This window comes from Lissotriton vulgaris, chromosome 5 (assembly GCF_964263255.1).
Source record: "Lissotriton vulgaris chromosome 5, aLisVul1.2, whole genome shotgun sequence".
NCBI lineage: Eukaryota > Metazoa > Chordata > Amphibia > Caudata > Salamandridae > Lissotriton > Lissotriton vulgaris.
Window position 1 is genome coordinate 1,546,715,989 of NC_141693.1, and position 17,500 is coordinate 1,546,733,488.

Consider the following 17,500-nt stretch of genomic DNA (forward strand, 5'->3'; position numbering starts at 1 on the left):
AAATCTACTTTGTAGTTTCAGAACACCAACATGAGTCCGGGGAGTACAGAAGTAAAATGGTACCATTTCAAAGTTCCTAATACCTCATAAGCTTCTGAGCGGAAGCATGTAATAAATATATAAATTTTTCAAGAAAAGTAATACTGGATATTGGTTTTCACCTCAGATGGGACTCGAACCCACAATCCCTGGCTTAGGAAGCCAGTGTCTTATCCATTAGGCCACTGAGGCACAGATAAACAGTTGCAGTCTAGAGGCATTATTTAAATGTATTCAATCGTAAAACAGTGGTGTCTGCTCACAGGACATTTCTCAGTTCTCTCCATAAGTAAACTTCCTATTTTCATCCTCTTCCATCCCCGACTTTAACACTCTTTTCTGTGCTATAATGGAGGCTCTGCATTTCGCGCAAGTGGAGAGAAATTGAAGGAGAACCACTTTCGACTCAACACTTCTTCTTTCCTGGATGCTTTTCTCAATAAACTGGGCTTTGACAGTGGTATCAAGCCGTCCTTGTCTTCAGCAGGACACAGAAACAGGCACCAAGTCTCCTAACCAAGTTCAACCACACTCTGCAACTTAATAGACCAATGCTTCACAAATTAGCCAACTGTGTCATCAGCAAAGGCAGCCAATGTGCCAATCCTTTATAATTCTTCTGTAGTACTTCTCTTTCTCGTAGGCAAAATTAGCACTTTAACTGCACAAATCATACAGATTTTACACTTGAAGCACTCCATGAACACATACTTACACACCTTGCATTTCATCTACACACCCTTAAGCTAAAAACCCATTCTGTCAAGTCAAAATTCTGCAACCCTATTACATATTCCGTGCGTGTACATAGAAACACTTCTTAATGCCACTAACATGAACAAGATTTTAGGCTGAAGATGCAATCTAAATGACTGTGCAGTATGTACTCCACTTCATGAATAATTAGGAATGAGAACATGATGGCTATAAGAGTATTGGAAGAGCCTGCTTCCATTCTGAATGGAAATCTGAGTTGTGTGACCATTGGCAAAAACCGACCACGAAGGGACTCGAACCCTCAATCTTCTGATCTGAAGTCAGACGCCTTATCCATTAGGCCACGCGGTCATATGTCCTGCTGTGCTTATTTTTATAATGTAGGTGGTATGCAAGGATGGGAAATATGATATTGATAGTTATTTAGGTTTACATCCCATTGTGTGTTTTCAGCTCCTTTCAATTGAAGCACTCTTTTGGAATCTATATAATGAAATTGTCAACAGTACGATAAGCTTTTGTTTTCTTTTTTGCATTTAAACCTCTTTCTTCATGAGAATAAAGCTCAGTTGTATGCTTTACATAGCTCTGGATATTTCTAGAGGTGGAGAGAAACTGTTTTGACAGTAGTAAAAACTGCTCCTTTCTGGATATGCCAATTTACACACGCTCAAAGGTTGTATACGTTTCATGAATCCTGACTTGCCCTATTCAAGTAGCTGAAAGCCTGTCACCACCTCTAGAAACAACAGTTACACCAATCCAATTCAAATATTTTTTTCCAAAGGAATATCTTCTCCCGGGTCAAAGTTGCATCTGACAAAGATAGGTGTTTAAAAATCTACTTTGTAGTTTCAGAACACCAACATGACTCTGAAGAGTACAGAAGTAAAATGGTACCATTTCAAAGTTCCTAATACCACATAAGCTTCTGAGCGGAAGCATGTAATAAATATATCAATTTTTCTGGAAAGGTAAGAGTGGATATTGGTTTTCACCTCAGATGGGACTCGAACCCACAATCCCTGGCTTAGGAGGCCAGTGCCTTATCCATTAGGCCACTGAGGCACAGATAAACACTTGCAGTCTAGAGGCATTATTTAAATGTATTCAATCGTCAAACACTGGTGTCTGCACACAGGACATTTCTCAGTTCTCTCCATAAGTAAACTTCCCATTTTCATCCTCTTCCATCCCCGACTTTAACACTCTGTTCTGTGCTATAATGGAGGCTCTGCATTTCGAGCAAGTGGAGAGAAATTGGAGGAGAACCACTTTCGACTCAACACTTCTTCTTTCCTGGATGCTTTTCTCAATAAACTGGGCTTTGACAGTGGTATCAAGCCGTGCTTGTCTTCAGCAGGACACAGAAACAGGCACCAAGTCTCCTAACCAAGTTCAACCACACTCTGCAACTTAATAGACCAATGTTTCACAAATTAGCCAACTGTGTCATCAGCAAAGGCAGCCAATGTGCCAATCCTTTATAATTCTTCTGTAGTACTTCTCTTTCTCGTAGGCAAAATTAGCACTTTAACTGCACAAATCATACAGATTTCACACTTGAAGCACTCCATGAACACATACTTACACACCTTGCATTTCATCTACACACCCTTAAGCTAAAAACCCATTCTGTCAAGTCAAAATTCTGCAACCCTATTACATATTCCATGCGTGTACATAGAAGCACTTCTTAATGCCACTAACATGAACAAGATTTTAGGCTGAAGATGCAATCTAAATGACTGTGCAGTATGGACTCCACTTCATGAATAATTAGGAATGAGAACATGATGGCTATAAGAGTATTGGAAGAGCCTGCTTCCATTCTGAATGGAAATCTGAGATGTGTGACCATTGGCAAAAACTGACCACGAAGGGACTCGAACCCTCAATCTTCTGATCCGAAGTCAGACGCCTTATCCATTAGGCCACGCAGTCATATGTCCTGCTGTGCTTATTTTTATAATGTAGGTGGTATGCAAGGATGGGAAATATGATATTGATAGTTATTTAGGTTTACATCCCATTGTGTGTTTTCAGCTCCTTTCAATTAAAGCACTCTTTTGGAATCTATATAATGAAAATGTCACCAGTACGATAAGCTTTTGTTTTCTTTTTTGCATTTAAACCTCTTTCTTCATGAGATTAAAGCTCAGTTGTATGCTTTACATAGCTCTGGATATTTCCAGAAGTGGAGAGAAACTGTTTTGACAGTAGTACAAACTGCTCCTTTCTGGATATGCCAATTTACACACGCTCAAAGGTTGTATGTGTTTCATGAATCCTGACTTGCCCTATTCAAGTAGCTGAAAGCCTGTCACCACCTCTAGAAACAACAGTCACACCAATCCAATTCAAATCATTTTTTCCAAAGGAATATCTTCTGCTGGGTCAAAGTTGCATCTGACAAAGATAGGTGTTTAAAAATCTACTTTGTAGTTTCAGAACACCAACATAAGTCCGGAGAGTACAGAAGTAAAATGGTACCATTTCAAAGTTCCTAATACCTCATAAGCTTCTGAGGGGAAGCATGTAATAAATAAATAAATTTTTCTAGAAAAGTAATAGTGGATATTGGTTTTCACCTCAGATGGGACTCGAACCCACAATCCCTGGCTTAGGAGGCCAGTGCCTTATCCATTAGGCCACTGAGGCACAGATGAACACTTGCAGTCTAGAAGCATTATTTAAATGTATTCAATCATCAAACACTGGTGTCTGCACACAGGACATTTCTCAGTTCTCTCCATAAGTAAACTTCCCATTTTCATCCTCTTCCATCCCCGACTTTAACACTCTGTTCTGTGCTATAATGGAGGCTCTGCATTTCGAGCAAGTGGAGAGAAATTGGAGGAGAACCACTTTCGACTCAACACTTCTTCTTTCCTGGATGCTTTTCTCAATAAACTGGGCTTTGACAGTGGTATCAAGCCGTCCTTGTCTTCAGCAGGACACAGAAACAGGCACCAAGTCTCCTAACCAAGTTCAACCACACTCTGCAACTTAATAGACCAATGCTTTACAAATTAGCCAACTGTGTCATCAGCAAAGACAGCCAATGTGCCAATCCTTTATAATTCTTCTGTAGTACTTTTCTTTCTCGTAGGCAAAATTAGCACTTTAACTGCACAAATCATACAGATTTTTAAACTTGAAGCACTCCATGAACACATACTTACACACCTTGCATTTCATCTACACACCCTTAAGCTAAAAACCCATTCTGTCAAGTCAAAATTCTGCAACCCTATTACATATTCCGTGCGTGTACATAGAAGCACTTCTTAATGCCACTAACATGAACAAGATTTTAGGCTGAAGATGCAATCTAAATGACTGTGCAGTATGTACTCCACTTCATGAATAATTAGGAATGAGAACATGATGGCTATAAGAGTATTGGAAGAGCCTGCTTCCATTCTGAATGGAAATCTGAGTTGTGTGACCATTGGCAAAAACCGACCACGAAGGGACTCGAAGCCTCAATCTTCTGATCCAAAGTCAGACGCCTTATCCATTAGGCCACGCGGTCATATGTCCTGCTGTGCTTATTTTTATAATGTAGGTGGTATGCAAGGATGGGAAATATGATATTGATAGTTATTTAGGTTTACATCCCATTGTGTGTTTTCAGCTCCTTTCAATTAAAGCACTCTTTTGGAATCTATATAATGAAAATGTCAACAGTACGATAAGCTTTTGTTTTCTTTTTTGCATTTAAACCTCTTTCTTCATGAGAATAAAGCTCAGTTGTATGCTTTACATAGCTCTGGATATTTCTAGAGGTGGAGAGAAACTGTTTTGACAGTAGTAAAAACTGCTCCTTTCTGGATATGCCAATTTACACACGCTCAAAGGTTGTATACGTTTCATGAATCCTGACTTGCCCTATTCAAGTAGCTGAAAGCCTGTCACCACCTCTAGAAACAACAGTTACACCAATCCAATTCAAATAATTTTTTCCAAAGGAATATCTTCTCCCGGGTCAAAGTTGCATCTGACAAAGATAGGTGTTTAAAAATCTACTTTGTAGTTTCAGAACACCAACATGACTCTGAAGAGTACAGAAGTAAAACGGTACCATTTCAAAGTTCCTAATACCACATAGGCTTCTGAGCGGAAGCATGTAATAAATATATCAATTTTTCTGGAAAAGTAAGAGTGGATATTGGTTTTCACCTCAGATGGGACTCGAACCCACAATCCCTGGCTTAGGAGGCCAGTGCCTTATCCATTAGGCCACTGAGGCACAGATAACCACTTGCAGTCTAGAGGCATTATTTAAATGTATTCAATCGTCAAACACTGGTGTCTGCACACAGGACATTTCTCAGTTCTCTCCATAAGTAAACTTCCCATTTTCATCCTCTTCCATCCCCGACTTTAACACTCTGTTCTGTGCTATAATGGAGGCTCTACATTTCGAGCAAGTGGAGAGAAATTGGAGGAGAACCACTTTCGACTCAACACTTCTTCTTTCCTGGATGTTTTTCTCAATAAACTGGGCTTTGACAGTGGTATCAAGCCGTCCTTGTCTTCAGCAGGACACAGAAACAGGCACCAAGTCTCCTAACCAAGTTCAACCACACTCTGCAACTTAATAGACCAATGCTTCACAAATTAGCCAACTGTGTCATCAGCAAAGGCAGCCAATGTGCCAATCCTTTATAATTCTTCTGTAGTACTTCTCTTTCTCGTAGGCAAAATTAGCACTTTAACTGCACAAATCATACAGATTTTACACTTGAAGCACTCCATGAACACATACTTACACACCTTGCATTTCATCTACACACCCTTAAGCTAAAAACCCATTCTGTCAAGTCAAAATTCTGCAACCCTATTACATATTCCATGCGTGTACATAGAAGCACTTCTTAATGCCACTAACATGAACAAGATTTTAGGCTGAAGATGCAATCTAAATGACTGTGCAGTATGGACTCCACTTCATGAATAATTAGGAATGAGAACATGATGGCTATAAGAGTATTGGAAGAGCCTGCTTCCATTCTGAATGGAAATCTGAGATGTGTGACCATTGGCAAAAACTGACCACGAAGGGACTCGAACTCTCAATCTTCTGATCCGAAGTCAGACGCCTTATCCATTAGGCCACGCAGTCATATGTCCTGCTGTGCTTATTTTTATAATGTAGGTGGTATGCAAGGATGGGAAATATGATATTGATAGTTATTTAGGTTTACATCCCATTGTGTGTTTTCAGCTCCTTTCAATTAAAGCACTCTTTTGGAATCTATATAATGAAAATGTCACCAGTACGATAAGCTTTTGTTTTCTTTTTTGCATTTAAACCTCTTTCTTCATGAGATTAAAGCTCAGTTGTATGCTTTACATAGCTCTGGATATTTCCAGAAGTGGAGAGAAACTGTTTTGACAGTAGTACAAACTGCTCCTTTCTGGATATGCCAATTTACACATGCTCAAAGGTTGTATGTGTTTCATGAATCCTGACTTGCCCTATTCAAGTAGCTGAAAGCCAGTCACCACCTCTAGAAACAACAGTTACACCAATCCAATTCAAATCATTTTTTCCAAAGGAATATCTTCTGCTGGGTCAAAGTTGCATCTGACAAAGATAGGTGTTTAAAAATCTACTTTGTAGTTTCAGAACACCAACATAAGTCCGGAGAGTACAGAAGTAAAATGGTACCATTTCAAAGTTCCTAATACCTCATAAGCTTCTGAGGGGAAGCATGTAATAAATAAATAAATTTTTCTAGAAAAGTAATAGTGGATATTGGTTTTCACCTCAGATGGGACTCGAACCCACAATCCCTGGCTTAGGAGGCCAGTGCCTTATCCATTAGGCCACTGAGGCACAGATGAACACTTGCAGTCTAGAAGCATTATTTAAATGTATTCAATCGTCAAACACTGGTGTCTGCACACAGGACATTTCTCAGTTCTCTCCATAAGTAAACTTCCCATTTTCATCCTCTTCCATCCCCGACTTTAACACTCTGTTCTGTGCTATAATGGAGGCTCTGCATTTCGAGCAAGTGGAGAGAAATTGGAGGAGAACCACTTTCGACTCAACACTTCTTCTTTCCTGGATGCTTTTCTCAATAAACTGGGCTTTGACAGTGGTATCAAGCCGTCCTTGTCTTCAGCAGGACACAGAAACAGGCACCAAGTCTCCTAACCAAGTTCAACCACACTCTGCAACTTAATAGACCAATGCTTTACAAATTAGCCAACTGTGTCATCAGCAAAGACAGCCAATGTGCCAATCCTTTATAATTCTTCTGTAGTACTTTTCTTTCTCGTAGGCAAAATTAGCACTTTAACTGCACAAATCATACAGATGTTTAAACTTGAAGCACTCCATGAACACATACTTACACACCTTGCATTTCATCTACACACCCTTAAGCTAAAAATCCATTCTGTCAAGTCAAAATTCTGCAACCCTATTACATATTCAGTGCGTGTACATAGAAGCACTTCTTAATGCCACTAACATGGACAAGATTTTAGGCTGAAGATGCAATCTAAATGACTGTGCAGTATGTACTCCACTTCATGAATAATTAGGAATGAGAACATGATGGCTATAAGAGTATTGGAAGAGCCTGCTTCCATTCTGAACGGAAAGCTGAGTTGTGTGTCCATTGGCAAAAACCGACCACAAAGGGACTCGAACCCTCAATCTTCTGATCCGAAGTCAGACACCTTATCCATCAGGCCACACGGTCATATGTCCTTCTGTGCTTATTTTTATAATGTAGGTGGTATGCAAGGATGGGAAATATGATATTGATAGTTATTTAGGTTTACATCCCATTGTGTTTTTTCAGCTCCTTTCAATTAAAGCACTCTTTTGGAATCTATATAATGAGAATGTCACCAGTACGATAAGCTTTTGTTTTCTTTTTTGCATTTAAACCTCTTTCTTCATGAGATTAAAGCTCAGTTGTATGCTTTACATAGCTCTGGATATTTCCAGAAGTGGAGAGAAACTGTTTTGACAGTAGTACAAACTGCTCCTTTCTGGATATGCCAATTTACACACGCTCAAAGGTTGTATACGTTTCATGAATCCTGCCTTGCCCTATTCAAGTAGCTGAAAGCCTGTCACTACCTCTAGAAACAACAGTTACACCAATCCAATTCAAATCATTTTTTCCAAAGGAATATCTTCTGCCGGGTCAAAGTTGCATCTGACAAAGATAGGTGTTTAAAAATCTACTTTGTAGTTTCAGAACACCAACATAAGTCCGGAGAGTACAGAAGTAAAATGGTACCATTTCAAAGTTCCTAATACCTCATAAGCTTCTGAGGGGAAGCATGTAATAAATAAATAAATTTTTCTAGAAAAGTAATAGTGGATATTGGTTTTCACCTCAGATGGGACTCGAACCCACAATCCCTGGCTTAGGAGGCCAGTGCCTTATCCATTAGGCCACTGAGGCACAGATGAACACTTGCAGTCTAGAAGCATTATTTAAATGTATTCAATCGTCAAACACTGGTGTCTGCACACAGGACATTTCTCAGTTCTCTCCATAAGTAAACTTCCCATTTTCATCCTCTTCCATCCCCGACTTTAACACTCTGTTCTGTGCTATAATGGAGGCTCTGCATTTCGAGCAAGTGGAGAGAAATTGGAGGAGAACCACTTTCGACTCAACACTTCTTCTTTCCTGGATGCTTTTCTCAATAAACTGGGCTTTGACAGTGGTATCAAGCCGTCCTTGTCTTCAGCAGGACACAGAAACAGGCACCAAGTCTCCTAACCAAGTTCAACCACACTCTGCAACTTAATAGACCAATGCTTTACAAATTAGCCAACTGTGTCATCAGCAAAGACAGCCAATGTGCCAATCCTTTATAATTCTTCTGTAGTACTTTTCTTTCTCGTAGGCAAAATTAGCACTTTAACTGCACAAATCATACAGATGTTTAAACTTGAAGCACTCCATGAACACATACTTACACACCTTGCATTTCATCTACACACCCTTAAGCTAAAAATCCATTCTGTCAAGTCAAAATTCTGCAACCCTATTACATATTCAGTGCGTGTACATAGAAGCACTTCTTAATGCCACTAACATGGACAAGATTTTAGGCTGAAGATGCAATCTAAATGACTGTGCAGTATGTACTCCACTTCATGAATAATTAGGAATGAGAACATGATGGCTATAAGAGTATTGGAAGAGCCTGCTTCCATTCTGAACGGAAAGCTGAGTTGTGTGTCCATTGGCAAAAACCGACCACAAAGGGACTCGAACCCTCAATCTTCTGATCCGAAGTCAGACGCCTTATCCATTAGGCCACGCAGTCATATGTCCTGCTGTGCTTATTTTTATAATGTAGGTGGTATGCAAGGATGGGAAATATGATATTGATAGTTATTTAGGTTTACATCCCATTGTGTGTTTTCAGCTCCTTTCAATTAAAGCACTCTTTTGGAATCTATATAATGAAAATGTCACCAGTACGATAAGCTTTTGTTTTCTTTTTTGCATTTAAACCTCTTTCTTCATGAGATTAAAGCTCAGTTGTATGCTTTACATAGCTCTGGATATTTCCAGAAGTGGAGAGAAACTGTTTTGACAGTAGTACAAACTGCTCCTTTCTGGATATGCCAATTTACACACGCTCAAAGGTTGTATGTGTTTCATGAATCCTGACTTGCCCTATTCAAGTAGCTGAAAGCCTGTCACCACCTCTAGAAACAACAGTCACACCAATCCAATTCAAATCATTTTTTCCAAAGGAATATCTTCTGCTGGGTCAAAGTTGCATCTGACAAAGATAGGTGTTTAAAAATCTACTTTGTAGTTTCAGAACACCAACATAAGTCCGGAGAGTACAGAAGTAAAATGGTACCATTTCAAAGTTCCTAATACCTCATAAGCTTCTGAGGGGAAGCATGTAATAAATAAATAAATTTTTCTAGAAAAGTAATAGTGGATATTGGTTTTCACCTCAGATGGGACTCGAACCCACAATCCCTGGCTTAGGAGGCCAGTGCCTTATCCATTAGGCCACTGAGGCACAGATGAACACTTGCAGTCTAGAAGCATTATTTAAATGTATTCAATCATCAAACACTGGTGTCTGCACACAGGACATTTCTCAGTTCTCTCCATAAGTAAACTTCCCATTTTCATCCTCTTCCATCCCCGACTTTAACACTCTGTTCTGTGCTATAATGGAGGCTCTGCATTTCGAGCAAGTGGAGAGAAATTGGAGGAGAACCACTTTCGACTCAACACTTCTTCTTTCCTGGATGCTTTTCTCAATAAACTGGGCTTTGACAGTGGTATCAAGCCGTCCTTGTCTTCAGCAGGACACAGAAACAGGCACCAAGTCTCCTAACCAAGTTCAACCACACTCTGCAACTTAATAGACCAATGCTTTACAAATTAGCCAACTGTGTCATCAGCAAAGACAGCCAATGTGCCAATCCTTTATAATTCTTCTGTAGTACTTTTCTTTCTCGTAGGCAAAATTAGCACTTTAACTGCACAAATCATACAGATTTTTAAACTTGAAGCACTCCATGAACACATACTTACACACCTTGCATTTCATCTACACACCCTTAAGCTAAAAACCCATTCTGTCAAGTCAAAATTCTGCAACCCTATTACATATTCCGTGCGTGTACATAGAAGCACTTCTTAATGCCACTAACATGAACAAGATTTTAGGCTGAAGATGCAATCTAAATGACTGTGCAGTATGTACTCCACTTCATGAATAATTAGGAATGAGAACATGATGGCTATAAGAGTATTGGAAGAGCCTGCTTCCATTCTGAATGGAAATCTGAGTTGTGTGACCATTGGCAAAAACCGACCACGAAGGGACTCGAAGCCTCAATCTTCTGATCCAAAGTCAGACGCCTTATCCATTAGGCCACGCGGTCATATGTCCTGCTGTGCTTATTTTTATAATGTAGGTGGTATGCAAGGATGGGAAATATGATATTGATAGTTATTTAGGTTTACATCCCATTGTGTGTTTTCAGCTCCTTTCAATTAAAGCACTCTTTTGGAATCTATATAATGAAAATGTCAACAGTACGATAAGCTTTTGTTTTCTTTTTTGCATTTAAACCTCTTTCTTCATGAGAATAAAGCTCAGTTGTATGCTTTACATAGCTCTGGATATTTCTAGAGGTGGAGAGAAACTGTTTTGACAGTAGTAAAAACTGCTCCTTTCTGGATATGCCAATTTACACACGCTCAAAGGTTGTATACGTTTCATGAATCCTGACTTGCCCTATTCAAGTAGCTGAAAGCCTGTCACCACCTCTAGAAACAACAGTTACACCAATCCAATTCAAATAATTTTTTCCAAAGGAATATCTTCTCCCGGGTCAAAGTTGCATCTGACAAAGATAGGTGTTTAAAAATCTACTTTGTAGTTTCAGAACACCAACATGACTCTGAAGAGTACAGAAGTAAAACGGTACCATTTCAAAGTTCCTAATACCACATAGGCTTCTGAGCGGAAGCATGTAATAAATATATCAATTTTTCTGGAAAAGTAAGAGTGGATATTGGTTTTCACCTCAGATGGGACTCGAACCCACAATCCCTGGCTTAGGAGGCCAGTGCCTTATCCATTAGGCCACTGAGGCACAGATAACCACTTGCAGTCTAGAGGCATTATTTAAATGTATTCAATCGTCAAACACTGGTGTCTGCACACAGGACATTTCTCAGTTCTCTCCATAAGTAAACTTCCCATTTTCATCCTCTTCCATCCCCGACTTTAACACTCTGTTCTGTGCTATAATGGAGGCTCTACATTTCGAGCAAGTGGAGAGAAATTGGAGGAGAACCACTTTCGACTCAACACTTCTTCTTTCCTGGATGTTTTTCTCAATAAACTGGGCTTTGACAGTGGTATCAAGCCGTCCTTGTCTTCAGCAGGACACAGAAACAGGCACCAAGTCTCCTAACCAAGTTCAACCACACTCTGCAACTTAATAGACCAATGCTTCACAAATTAGCCAACTGTGTCATCAGCAAAGGCAGCCAATGTGCCAATCCTTTATAATTCTTCTGTAGTACTTCTCTTTCTCGTAGGCAAAATTAGCACTTTAACTGCACAAATCATACAGATTTTACACTTGAAGCACTCCATGAACACATACTTACACACCTTGCATTTCATCTACACACCCTTAAGCTAAAAACCCATTCTGTCAAGTCAAAATTCTGCAACCCTATTACATATTCCATGCGTGTACATAGAAGCACTTCTTAATGCCACTAACATGAACAAGATTTTAGGCTGAAGATGCAATCTAAATGACTGTGCAGTATGGACTCCACTTCATGAATAATTAGGAATGAGAACATGATGGCTATAAGAGTATTGGAAGAGCCTGCTTCCATTCTGAATGGAAATCTGAGATGTGTGACCATTGGCAAAAACTGACCACGAAGGGACTCGAACTCTCAATCTTCTGATCCGAAGTCAGACGCCTTATCCATTAGGCCACGCAGTCATATGTCCTGCTGTGCTTATTTTTATAATGTAGGTGGTATGCAAGGATGGGAAATATGATATTGATAGTTATTTAGGTTTACATCCCATTGTGTGTTTTCAGCTCCTTTCAATTAAAGCACTCTTTTGGAATCTATATAATGAAAATGTCACCAGTACGATAAGCTTTTGTTTTCTTTTTTGCATTTAAACCTCTTTCTTCATGAGATTAAAGCTCAGTTGTATGCTTTACATAGCTCTGGATATTTCCAGAAGTGGAGAGAAACTGTTTTGACAGTAGTACAAACTGCTCCTTTCTGGATATGCCAATTTACACATGCTCAAAGGTTGTATGTGTTTCATGAATCCTGACTTGCCCTATTCAAGTAGCTGAAAGCCAGTCACCACCTCTAGAAACAACAGTTACACCAATCCAATTCAAATCATTTTTTCCAAAGGAATATCTTCTGCTGGGTCAAAGTTGCATCTGACAAAGATAGGTGTTTAAAAATCTACTTTGTAGTTTCAGAACACCAACATAAGTCCGGAGAGTACAGAAGTAAAATGGTACCATTTCAAAGTTCCTAATACCTCATAAGCTTCTGAGGGGAAGCATGTAATAAATAAATAAATTTTTCTAGAAAAGTAATAGTGGATATTGGTTTTCACCTCAGATGGGACTCGAACCCACAATCCCTGGCTTAGGAGGCCAGTGCCTTATCCATTAGGCCACTGAGGCACAGATGAACACTTGCAGTCTAGAAGCATTATTTAAATGTATTCAATCGTCAAACACTGGTGTCTGCACACAGGACATTTCTCAGTTCTCTCCATAAGTAAACTTCCCATTTTCATCCTCTTCCATCCCCGACTTTAACACTCTGTTCTGTGCTATAATGGAGGCTCTGCATTTCGAGCAAGTGGAGAGAAATTGGAGGAGAACCACTTTCGACTCAACACTTCTTCTTTCCTGGATGCTTTTCTCAATAAACTGGGCTTTGACAGTGGTATCAAGCCGTCCTTGTCTTCAGCAGGACACAGAAACAGGCACCAAGTCTCCTAACCAAGTTCAACCACACTCTGCAACTTAATAGACCAATGCTTTACAAATTAGCCAACTGTGTCATCAGCAAAGACAGCCAATGTGCCAATCCTTTATAATTCTTCTGTAGTACTTTTCTTTCTCGTAGGCAAAATTAGCACTTTAACTGCACAAATCATACAGATGTTTAAACTTGAAGCACTCCATGAACACATACTTACACACCTTGCATTTCATCTACACACCCTTAAGCTAAAAATCCATTCTGTCAAGTCAAAATTCTGCAACCCTATTACATATTCAGTGCGTGTACATAGAAGCACTTCTTAATGCCACTAACATGGACAAGATTTTAGGCTGAAGATGCAATCTAAATGACTGTGCAGTATGTACTCCACTTCATGAATAATTAGGAATGAGAACATGATGGCTATAAGAGTATTGGAAGAGCCTGCTTCCATTCTGAACGGAAAGCTGAGTTGTGTGTCCATTGGCAAAAACCGACCACAAAGGGACTCGAACCCTCAATCTTCTGATCCGAAGTCAGACACCTTATCCATCAGGCCACACGGTCATATGTCCTTCTGTGCTTATTTTTATAATGTAGGTGGTATGCAAGGATGGGAAATATGATATTGATAGTTATTTAGGTTTACATCCCATTGTGTTTTTTCAGCTCCTTTCAATTAAAGCACTCTTTTGGAATCTATATAATGAGAATGTCACCAGTACGATAAGCTTTTGTTTTCTTTTTTGCATTTAAACCTCTTTCTTCATGAGATTAAAGCTCAGTTGTATGCTTTACATAGCTCTGGATATTTCCAGAAGTGGAGAGAAACTGTTTTGACAGTAGTACAAACTGCTCCTTTCTGGATATGCCAATTTACACACGCTCAAAGGTTGTATACGTTTCATGAATCCTGCCTTGCCCTATTCAAGTAGCTGAAAGCCTGTCACTACCTCTAGAAACAACAGTTACACCAATCCAATTCAAATCATTTTTTCCAAAGGAATATCTTCTGCCGGGTCAAAGTTGCATCTGACAAAGATAGGTGTTTAAAAATCTACTTTGTAGTTTCAGAACACCAACATAAGTCCGGAGAGTACAGAAGTAAAATGGTACCATTTCAAAGTTCCTAATACCTCATAAGCTTCTGAGGGGAAGCATGTAATAAATAAATAAATTTTTCTAGAAAAGTAATAGTGGATATTGGTTTTCACCTCAGATGGGACTCGAACCCACAATCCCTGGCTTAGGAGGCCAGTGCCTTATCCATTAGGCCACTGAGGCACAGATGAACACTTGCAGTCTAGAAGCATTATTTAAATGTATTCAATCGTCAAACACTGGTGTCTGCACACAGGACATTTCTCAGTTCTCTCCATAAGTAAACTTCCCATTTTCATCCTCTTCCATCCCCGACTTTAACACTCTGTTCTGTGCTATAATGGAGGCTCTGCATTTCGAGCAAGTGGAGAGAAATTGGAGGAGAACCACTTTCGACTCAACACTTCTTCTTTCCTGGATGCTTTTCTCAATAAACTGGGCTTTGACAGTGGTATCAAGCCGTCCTTGTCTTCAGCAGGACACAGAAACAGGCACCAAGTCTCCTAACCAAGTTCAACCACACTCTGCAACTTAATAGACCAATGCTTTACAAATTAGCCAACTGTGTCATCAGCAAAGACAGCCAATGTGCCAATCCTTTATAATTCTTCTGTAGTACTTTTCTTTCTCGTAGGCAAAATTAGCACTTTAACTGCACAAATCATACAGATGTTTAAACTTGAAGCACTCCATGAACACATACTTACACACCTTGCATTTCATCTACACACCCTTAAGCTAAAAATCCATTCTGTCAAGTCAAAATTCTGCAACCCTATTACATATTCAGTGCGTGTACATAGAAGCACTTCTTAATGCCACTAACATGGACAAGATTTTAGGCTGAAGATGCAATCTAAATGACTGTGCAGTATGTACTCCACTTCATGAATAATTAGGAATGAGAACATGATGGCTATAAGAGTATTGGAAGAGCCTGCTTCCATTCTGAACGGAAAGCTGAGTTGTGTGTCCATTGGCAAAAACCGACCACAAAGGGACTCGAACCCTCAATCTTCTGATCCGAAGTCAGACACCTTATCCATCAGGCCACACGGTCATATGTCCTTCTGTGCTTATTTTTATAATGTAGGTGGTATGCAAGGATGGGAAATATGATATTGATAGTTATTTAGGTTTACATCCCATTGTGTTTTTTCAGCTCCTTTCAATTAAAGCACTCTTTTGGAATCTATATAATGAGAATGTCACCAGTACGATAAGCTTTTGTTTTCTTTTTTGCATTTAAACCTCTTTCTTCATGAGATTAAAGCTCAGTTGTATGCTTTACATAGCTCTGGATATTTCCAGAAGTGGAGAGAAACTGTTTTGACAGTAGTACAAACTGCTCCTTTCTGGATATGCCAATTTACACACGCTCAAAGGTTGTATACGTTTCATGAATCCTGCCTTGCCCTATTCAAGTAGCTGAAAGCCTGTCACTACCTCTAGAAACAACAGTTACACCAATCCAATTCAAATCATTTTTTCCAAAGGAATATCTTCTGCCGGGTCAAAGTTGCATCTGACAAAGATAGGTGTTTAAAAATCTACTTTGTAGTTTCAGAACACCAACATGAGTCCGGGGAGTACAGAAGTAAAATGGTACCATTTCAAAGTTTCTAATACCTCATAAGCTTCTGAGCGGAAGCATGTAATAAATATATAAATTTTTCAAGAAAAGTAATACTGGATATTGGTTTTCACCTCAGATGGGACTCGAACCCACAATCCCTGGCTTAGGAAGCCAGTGTCTTATCCATTAGGCCACTGAGGCACAGATAAACAGTTGCAGTCTAGAGGCATTATTTAAATGTATTCAATCGTAAAACAGTGGTGTCTGCTCACAGGACATTTCTCAGTTCTCTCCATAAGTAAACTTCCTATTTTCATCCTCTTCCATCCCCGACTTTAACACTCTTTTCTGTGCTATAATGGAGGCTCTGCATTTCGCGCAAGTGGAGAGAAATTGAAGGAGAACCACTTTCGACTCAACACTTCTTCTTTCCTGGATGCTTTTCTCAATAAACTGGGCTTTGACAGTGGTATCAAGCCGTCCTTGTCTTCAGCAGGACACAGAAACAGGCACCAAGTCTCCTAACCAAGTTCAACCACACTCTGCAACTTAATAGACCAATGCTTCACAAATTAGCCAACTGTGTCATCAGCAAAGGCAGCCAATGTGCCAATCCTTTATAATTCTTCTGTAGTACTTCTCTTTCTCGTAGGCAAAATTAGCACTTTAACTGCACAAATCATACAGATTTTACACTTGAAGCACTCCATGAACACATACTTACACACCTTGCATTTCATCTACACACCCTTAAGCTAAAAACCCATTCTGTCAAGTCAAAATTCTGCAACCCTATTACATATTCCGTGCGTGTACATAGAAGCACTTCTTAATGCCACTAACATGAACAAGATTTTAGGCTGAAGATGCAATCTAAATGACTGTGCAGTATGTACTCCACTTCATGAATAATTAGGAATGAGAACATGATGGCTATAAGAGTATTGGAAGAGCCTGCTTCCATTCTGAATGGAAATCTGAGTTGTGTGACCATTGGCAAAAACCGACCACGAAGGGACTCGAACCCTCAATCTTCTGATCTGAAGTCAGACGCCTTATCCATTAGGCCACGCGGTCATATGTCCTGCTGTGCTTATTTTTATAATGTAGGTAGTATGCAAGGATGGGAAATATGATATTGATAGTTATTTAGGTTTACATCCCATTGTGTGTTTTCAGCTCCTTTCAATTGAAGCACTCTTTTGGAATCTATATAATGAAAATGTCAACAGTACGATAAGCTTTTGTTTTCTTTTTTGCATTTAAACCTCTTTCTTCATGAGAATAAAGCTCAGTTGTATGCTTTACATAGCTCTGGATATTTCTAGAGGTGGAGAGAAACTGTTTTGACAGTAGTAAAAACTGCTCCTTTCTGGATATGCCAATTTACACACGCTCAAAGGTTGTATACGTTTCATGAATCCTGACGTGACCTATTCAAGTAGCTGAAAGCCTGTCACCACCTCTAGAAACAACAGTTACACCAATCCAATTCAAATATTTTTTTCCAAAGGAATATCTTCTCCCGGGTCAA

The 17,500-nt window shown here is 39.4% G+C and overlaps 15 non-coding genes across 15 annotated transcripts; all 15 read right to left on the reverse strand.

Moving 5' to 3' along the window:
• Nucleotides 1–158: 158 nt before the first annotated feature.
• On the reverse strand, nt 159–231 carry TRNAR-CCU (transfer RNA arginine (anticodon CCU)). Its single transcript has one exon. It is a non-coding gene; the product is annotated as a tRNA-Arg (tRNA).
• Nucleotides 232–1,751: 1,520 nt separating this feature from the next.
• TRNAR-CCU (transfer RNA arginine (anticodon CCU)) lies at nt 1,752–1,824 on the reverse strand. Its single transcript has one exon. It is a non-coding gene; the product is annotated as a tRNA-Arg (tRNA).
• Nucleotides 1,825–2,627: 803 nt separating this feature from the next.
• Nucleotides 2,628–2,700, reverse strand: TRNAR-UCG (transfer RNA arginine (anticodon UCG)). Its single transcript has one exon. It is a non-coding gene; the product is annotated as a tRNA-Arg (tRNA).
• Nucleotides 2,701–3,344: 644 nt separating this feature from the next.
• TRNAR-CCU (transfer RNA arginine (anticodon CCU)) lies at nt 3,345–3,417 on the reverse strand. The gene has a single exon. It is a non-coding gene; the product is annotated as a tRNA-Arg (tRNA).
• A 1,521-nt stretch (nt 3,418–4,938) lies between these two features.
• TRNAR-CCU (transfer RNA arginine (anticodon CCU)) lies at nt 4,939–5,011 on the reverse strand. Its single transcript has one exon. It is a non-coding gene; the product is annotated as a tRNA-Arg (tRNA).
• An 803-nt stretch (nt 5,012–5,814) lies between these two features.
• On the reverse strand, nt 5,815–5,887 carry TRNAR-UCG (transfer RNA arginine (anticodon UCG)). The gene has a single exon. It is a non-coding gene; the product is annotated as a tRNA-Arg (tRNA).
• A 644-nt stretch (nt 5,888–6,531) lies between these two features.
• TRNAR-CCU (transfer RNA arginine (anticodon CCU)) lies at nt 6,532–6,604 on the reverse strand. The gene has a single exon. It is a non-coding gene; the product is annotated as a tRNA-Arg (tRNA).
• A 1,521-nt stretch (nt 6,605–8,125) lies between these two features.
• TRNAR-CCU (transfer RNA arginine (anticodon CCU)) lies at nt 8,126–8,198 on the reverse strand. Its single transcript has one exon. It is a non-coding gene; the product is annotated as a tRNA-Arg (tRNA).
• Nucleotides 8,199–9,002: 804 nt separating this feature from the next.
• On the reverse strand, nt 9,003–9,075 carry TRNAR-UCG (transfer RNA arginine (anticodon UCG)). The gene has a single exon. It is a non-coding gene; the product is annotated as a tRNA-Arg (tRNA).
• A 644-nt stretch (nt 9,076–9,719) lies between these two features.
• On the reverse strand, nt 9,720–9,792 carry TRNAR-CCU (transfer RNA arginine (anticodon CCU)). Its single transcript has one exon. It is a non-coding gene; the product is annotated as a tRNA-Arg (tRNA).
• A 1,521-nt stretch (nt 9,793–11,313) lies between these two features.
• On the reverse strand, nt 11,314–11,386 carry TRNAR-CCU (transfer RNA arginine (anticodon CCU)). The gene has a single exon. It is a non-coding gene; the product is annotated as a tRNA-Arg (tRNA).
• An 803-nt stretch (nt 11,387–12,189) lies between these two features.
• On the reverse strand, nt 12,190–12,262 carry TRNAR-UCG (transfer RNA arginine (anticodon UCG)). The gene has a single exon. It is a non-coding gene; the product is annotated as a tRNA-Arg (tRNA).
• A 644-nt stretch (nt 12,263–12,906) lies between these two features.
• Nucleotides 12,907–12,979, reverse strand: TRNAR-CCU (transfer RNA arginine (anticodon CCU)). The gene has a single exon. It is a non-coding gene; the product is annotated as a tRNA-Arg (tRNA).
• A 1,521-nt stretch (nt 12,980–14,500) lies between these two features.
• Nucleotides 14,501–14,573, reverse strand: TRNAR-CCU (transfer RNA arginine (anticodon CCU)). The gene has a single exon. It is a non-coding gene; the product is annotated as a tRNA-Arg (tRNA).
• A 1,521-nt stretch (nt 14,574–16,094) lies between these two features.
• Nucleotides 16,095–16,167, reverse strand: TRNAR-CCU (transfer RNA arginine (anticodon CCU)). Its single transcript has one exon. It is a non-coding gene; the product is annotated as a tRNA-Arg (tRNA).
• Between the last annotated feature and the right edge of the window lie 1,333 nt (nt 16,168–17,500).